Consider the following 6,518-nt stretch of genomic DNA (forward strand, 5'->3'; position numbering starts at 1 on the left):
CGGCTCGCGAGCCACATGCGGCTCTTTGGCCCCTTGAGTGTGGCTCTTCCACTAAATACCACGTGCGGGCGCGCACATACAGTGCGATTGAAACTTCGTGGCCCATGTGCGGAAGTCGGTATTTTGTGGAAGAGCCACACTCAAGAGGCCAAAGAGCCGCATGTGGCTCGCGAGCCGCAGTTTGCCGACCACTGGCTATGACATTCTGTGATGGCAGCCGCATTAACTGACAGAGAAGTAACAGCTTCTTGCTCCTGGCAGCCCTCGGTACACCCCACACCCCCCGCCCCCCCCTGATTTTTTGGATGCACCCCACACGGCCATTTAGGGTTCCTCCATTACCTACTCCGGGTACATCACCCGCCTCCCATCACTGGTCTCAACGTTAGCCTCACACTGGGATGACCTGGGGAGCTTTCACAATGCTGACCCCTGACCTCACCCCCAAGGAGCCTGAGGTAATCGGGGGGGGGGGGGCTGGCTTTGGGGAGTTTCCGACCTCTGCCAGGTGATTCTCATGTGCAGACAGGGTGAGGAACCACTAACCTAGAGCAGCGTTTCTCAGTGGGGCGATGCTGCCCCCCGCCCCTGCCCCCCCCCCCCCCGGGACGTTGGGCAATGTCTGGAGACGTGTTTGCTTGTCACAGCTTGGGCCAAGGATGCTGCCAACATCTAGTGGGAGGAGGCCAGGGGTGCTGCTAAGCACCCTGCAGTGCCCAGGCCAGGAGCCTGCCACCCAGAACTGCCCAGCCTCACATGGAAGGACAGTAAGTCCTCACTTAACATCACCGACAGGTTCTTGGAACTTCGGTGAAACGACATATAATAAACCAGTTTTACCAGAGATGCATTGATATAAACAAGAGTTGAGTTCCTGTGACATCTCATCGATGTTATAATGAAATGACGTTGAATGAAATGATGCTATTAGAGGCACTACCATATCACCCAAGTCAAAAAGGCCCTCTGCAGAGGTCCATGTACCAAGTAAATGCTCCGTGAAGGTGCACAGCACCATGTCCAGGGCTGGGCCTAGTCTGTGCCCATGTTGCAGGGAGGGAAACTAAGGCTCAGAGGGGGAATGACTCTGCCACACTCAGATGGCCCAGCGGGGTGCTCACCCTGCTCTTCAGCATGCAAAGCAGTAAAAAGGGCCCCCCATTGACTGGGGAGAAGAATCAATGTGGGCGGTATAAAGCCCATTGGTGAAGCAAGCAGAGCCAGCAGCCAGTCCCAGGCTCTCTGGCTGTGTCTTCAGGCACTTCACCTCCCCGGCCTCAGTGTCCCCATCCATAAAATGGGGATATGGCAGTCATACCTGCCTGGGTGGCCACTGCACGGGGCTCACAGAGAGCTGGCAGCTTAGGAAGCAAGGTCGGCAGGAGGGTGGGATGGGACCCACCCAGAACAGGTGGGAAAGACTCAGCAGTTACCTGGGGGAAGAGCATGGCAGACAGAGGGAACAGAGTGCAGCAGCCCTGGAATGGAAGGACCGCAGGAAGCGGGCTCCACCTTCCTTCTCCCCGCCCCCCCTTTAGCCTGAGCCAAACTTGGAAGAGCCAATTGCAGTCCAGGCAATGACACCCAGTGGTGTACTTGAGCCAGATCAAACTGGCTCACAAGCCAATTATGCCTATCTCTTCCTAGCTCAGGGCTCAGCGACATCACTTTCACTGCTTGAAATTGGCCACAGTGGGAGGATTTACACCATGGAAATTGAAATCAGGTCCCTTGCCCCAGTTGGTTAACCAGCACGCTGTGGCTTACACCCATGGACACCCTCTCACACTCTTAGTCCGTTCGGGCTGCTCTCACAAAACGTCATACACTGGGACTTATTAACAATAAACCTTTACTTCTCACAGTTCTGGAGGTCCAAGAACAAGATGCAACCAGAATCAGTGGTCTGGTGAGAGCTCCCTTCCTGGTTTATAAATAGCCATCTTCTCTCTGTGTCCTCACCTGGTGGAAGGAAAGGGAGCTCTCTGGGGCCCCTTTGATAAGGGCACTAATGCCATTGATGAGGGCTCCATCCTCATGACCTACTCACACCCCAAAGGTCCCATATCCTAATACCATCAACTTGGGGGGTAGGATTTCAACATATAAATTTTGGGAAACACATTCAGTGTATAGCAGCCTCTCACCTCTTCGGTGATATCACTTTCACAGCTTGAAACTGATCAAGGTAGGAGACTTTACACCACAGAAATTTGTCAAACATTACAAATCTCAGTTGGTTTATATCATTGCTTACACCCTGAGGGTGGCCTCTCTCAGCTGATATCTTTCCACCCACCTTTCAAGACAGACCAAACCCCTTGCCCTCAGGAGGGGCAAGGCAGGAGGCCAGACTGGAGGAGGAGGCAGATGAGAAGCAAACTTCACGACAGGGGGTCACAGCAGGGTAGGGAGAAAGTGAAGGCCAGGGGCTGCTATTTTATTTTATTTTAATTTAATTAATATTACTATTTTTTAATCCTCACCTGAGAATATTTTTCCATTGATTTTTAGAGAGAGTGGAAGAGAGAGGGAAAAACAGAGAGAAATATTGATGTGAGAGAAACACATCAATTGGTTGCTTCCCACACACCCCCACACCAGGGTCCAGGCTGGGGAGGAGCCTGCAACCAAGGTACGTGCCCTTGACCGGAATTGAACCTGGGACCCTTCGGTCCACAGGCCGATGCTCTATCCACTGAGCCCTAGGGTAAGGGGGGCTGCTATTTTAGATTGAGGAGTAGAGAAAGCCCCTCTCTGCCCTCTGTGCAGACCTGAGTATCTTCGTACCCCCCACCCCTGCCCCATCAGCCGCCTGAGTAACATTCTGTCTTTTCAAGCCCCAATCTTCTCTGTCACCCCTTCCCTCTCCTCCCAACCCCCTGAGTCCTTCAGGCCCTTGCTCAGCGGCCCCAAGTCTGTCCTGCTCCCTGGAATTTTCCTTGTGCAGGAGTTTCTTAGCTCCTGCTCATTTCTGCCCATTGAACTCACTTTTCACCCGAGCTCGGCCTCGTCGCCTGCTGGGCAAGTCTCTGGGCTCTTGTTCAAATGGACGCACATGGGGTGACTCGGAGGTTACCCCGTCCTTTTGGAGGCTCATGGTCACAGCTCACCCTGTCCACACCCAACCTCACTGCCAGTAAGGGGGCTCCTTAGGCTGGTGGCAGCCCCCTCCCCACCCCTGGGCAGACCCAAGGCTGTGTGCCCGGCATGAGGATGGGCTGGGGAGGGCACCAAGTGCCCATCCTATGGTCCAGCCTTCCTCGCTCTGCCCTGCCTCAGTTTCCCCATCTGCTCACCCAGCCTCTCCCAGAGGAGGTTCTGGAGAAGAATTTCCAGACACACAAGGTTAAGGCAAGCCACCACTCCTGTGCTCCGTCACATGACAGCATGTGCGTAGGAGATCAGGAAATTCTAGATCTTTCTCAGACCAACACCCCGCTCAGATTGCGCCTCCAAATGATGGCGATTCCTGCTGAGCCTGAACTGGGCACAGTTTTCATCCTCCTAGCACCTGGGAACCCCCCAAATCGAGACACCCCTGCTGGGCCCTCCCTACCTCCCACCCCAAATCCAGAAGCTGAAGTCAGAAGCCACATCCTCTGACTATAGATCATGGCGGGGAGGGGGGCTGGCAAATTTTAAAAGCTCATTAAGGCCTGACTTCTTTTTATAGATGAGGTTTTCCGCGTCTTTCCTTTCCTCCACCCCCTCCACCCCTCCCTGCTTTCCCAACGCCGTATTTATTTGAGTTAGAAAAATAATGAGGTCCCTGAGGTCGCACACAACACATCGGATCTCTAATCAAAGTATTGCTGTGGAATTAAACATATATAGGAACCTGTGTGTGCTGGTGCAGGAGCAGCCGGCCGCAGACACGGGGCACGCTCGCCTGTGGCCACTCAGCCCCCCCACACTGGCCGCTGGGGAGGGAGGTAATTAGCTATTTTCTGGAAAAGTCTCTGGGGTGGAGAACAGAATGGAAATGCCCATGGTCCTCCCCAGTGGGGGGCTGCGGGATGGAGTGCAGCCCACTCAGAAGGCATCCTGGGGTGAAGTGAAAGAGAACTGAGGGCTGGATCCCACCTGGCTGGCTGCGACCAGGGTGGGGCCTCGGGGGCACCTGGTGGGAGCCCAAATTGGGTGTAAAGGACAAGGAAACCATCAGATAGGAGATCACTCAGGGTGCACCCAGCCTGAGGGGCCAATGGACCCCACTGTTTAAACCCCAGTGTGTCCCCCTGTACGCCGAAATTCCTGTCCACCAAGAACCTCAGCAATAAGGTCTTTGCAGATGAAATCAGCTACAGATCTCTGATGCTCTGAGCAATGGGCCCTCCATCCAACAATCGGTGTCTTTATAAGAGAAATGAGATTAGGACACAGAGAGGCACAGAGAGGCACAGAGAGGAGGAGGCCCAGTGAGGACAGAGGCGGAGACTGGAGTGATGTGGCCACAAGCCGAGGAACAGCTCCGGCCACCAGCAGCTGAAGGAGACCCAGAAGGTTTTGTAGGAGCAAGAAGACACCTTGATCTCGGCCTTCCGACCCCCAGAACCGTGAGAGGGTATATTTCTGTTATTTTAAGCCCCCCAGTTTGTGGCCACCCGTTACAGCAGCCTCAGGAAGCCCTTCTGGGGACCTGCCTCACTTGGAATTAAACGCGGACTCCTGGCTGTGGCCCCAGGCTCCTCGGAGCGTGGCTCCCGCCTCCCTAGGCCTTCTTGTCCACGATTCTCCCTCTTGCCCTGTGGTCAGATGCACACCTGCCTCTCGGCCTTTGCCTGTGCTGTTCCACCTGCCTGCAGCTCTTCCCAGCACCAACTCACTTGAACCTCAGCCTACAGACCAGGCCTCCCCTGCGACCTGCCCCACCCCAGCTTGATTTTTCTGTATATCCCTCGTCACAGCGCCACGCCCAGGCTCGCGTTTGTTCAGTGTCTGTCTCTCCAGGACATCAGCTCCACGAGCGCAAGGATGTTTTTTCTCATCCACTCCGGTGCCCAGACCGGGTCACACTTACTGGAGGCGCTCGATCAAAAGTGCAAAACGTGCCAAAACCGGTGTGGCTCAGTGGATAGAGCGTCGGCCTGCGGACTGAAGGGTCCCAGGTTCGATTCCGGTCAAGGGCATGTACCTGGGTTGCGGGCACATCCCCAGTGGGAGATGTGCAGGAGGCAGCTGGTCGATGTTTCTCTCTCATCGATGTTTCTAACTCTCTATCCCTCTTCCTTCCTCTCTGTAAAAAATCAATAAAATATATTTAAAAAAAAAAAAAGTGCAAAACGAATCAGTGAATGAACAATGGTGAAGTCCATCACCCTCATCCCTCCAGGCCTCTCCCGGCTCTCGCCTTGCCCTGGGGGCTTGTGGGGTGCTGGGGTTGGGGGGTTCTGGTTTCAGAAGGGTGGCCGTTCCTCTAAATTTGGCCAGTCCTAAAGCAGAAGGATTGCAGGGCCTTCAGGTCTGTGAAGAGCAGAGGGCCCCCCCCTCCTGTCCCACCTGGCCTCCCACCTGGCCTCCCTGGCCTGCCTGGGCCAGAGCAGTGCAGCTGTTGACATTTACAGAGTCTTGGGGTGGAGGGGGGACCACGGGGGTTTGCAGAGCTGGTGTGCATGTGTGCATGTGTGCGAAAATGTGTGCTAGGGTGTGAGAATTTGTATAAATGTGTGTGTGATTGTGTGAGAATTTGAGATGTGTGAGTTTTTGCACATTTGATCTAGTGCCTCCGGTGTGTCAGACCCTGTGCTGGGCACCAGGGGCCTGGGGGTGAAAGAGATAAAAATCCCTGCCTGGTGCTCGCTTAGGCAGCACCGATGCTGAAATTGGACCGATACAGAGATAGATTAGCACGGCCCTGCACAAGGATGACACGCAAGTTCCAAGTTCGTGAAGCGGTCCATGTAAAAAAATCCTGCGTGGGGCTGGCATCATGGAGAGACAGACACTGAACAAGCCTGTGTGTGTGTGTGTGCGTGTGTGTGTGTGTGTGTGTGTGTGTGTGTGTACCTGTGCGTGTGAAGTAGCAATAAGTGTGAAGGGGTGGGAGTGAGTGGTGGTGTGAGAATCTGAGGTTGTGAGCGTGTGTGGGTGTGTGAGAGTGTGTGGATGTGTGAGGTGTGTGAGAACTTGAGGGGGCTGTGCAAGACTGGGTGAGGGTGAGAAGGTGATTGTGTGAAGGTGAGAGTGTGTGGGTGTGCAGGAGTGTGTGAGGATGCCAGAGTGCCTGATTGTGTGAGAATTTGAGAATGTGAGTGGATGAGAATTCGAGGGTATGTGACTGTGAGAATGTGCGACTGTGAGAATTTGAGGGTGTGAGTCTATGTGTGTGAGAATGTGTAGCTGGATGAGAATTTGTGTGAATGCGTGGGACTGAATTTGAGGGGTGAGAAGGAGTGTGAGCACATGCCTGTGTGAGTGCTTGTTGGGGGCCCGGCGACCTGTTTGCTCAGGGCACACCTGGACCTGGGCCTCCCTCCCGCAGGGTCCACATCACTCCACTCCTGCCCCCTCCTGCC

The 6,518-nt window shown here is 54.5% G+C and overlaps 1 non-coding gene across 1 annotated transcript; it reads left to right on the forward strand.

Annotated features, from left to right (window-relative positions):
- Positions 1-5,795: 5,795 nt before the first annotated feature.
- Positions 5,796-5,903, forward strand: LOC118652748. The gene has a single exon (XR_004966695.1). It is a non-coding gene; the product is annotated as a U6 spliceosomal RNA (small nuclear RNA).
- Positions 5,904-6,518: the final 615 nt, after the last annotated feature.

The sequence above is a fragment of the Myotis myotis genome, unplaced genomic scaffold, assembly GCF_014108235.1.
Source record: "Myotis myotis isolate mMyoMyo1 unplaced genomic scaffold, mMyoMyo1.p scaffold_m19_p_33, whole genome shotgun sequence".
NCBI classification, from domain to species: Eukaryota; Metazoa; Chordata; class Mammalia; order Chiroptera; family Vespertilionidae; genus Myotis; species Myotis myotis.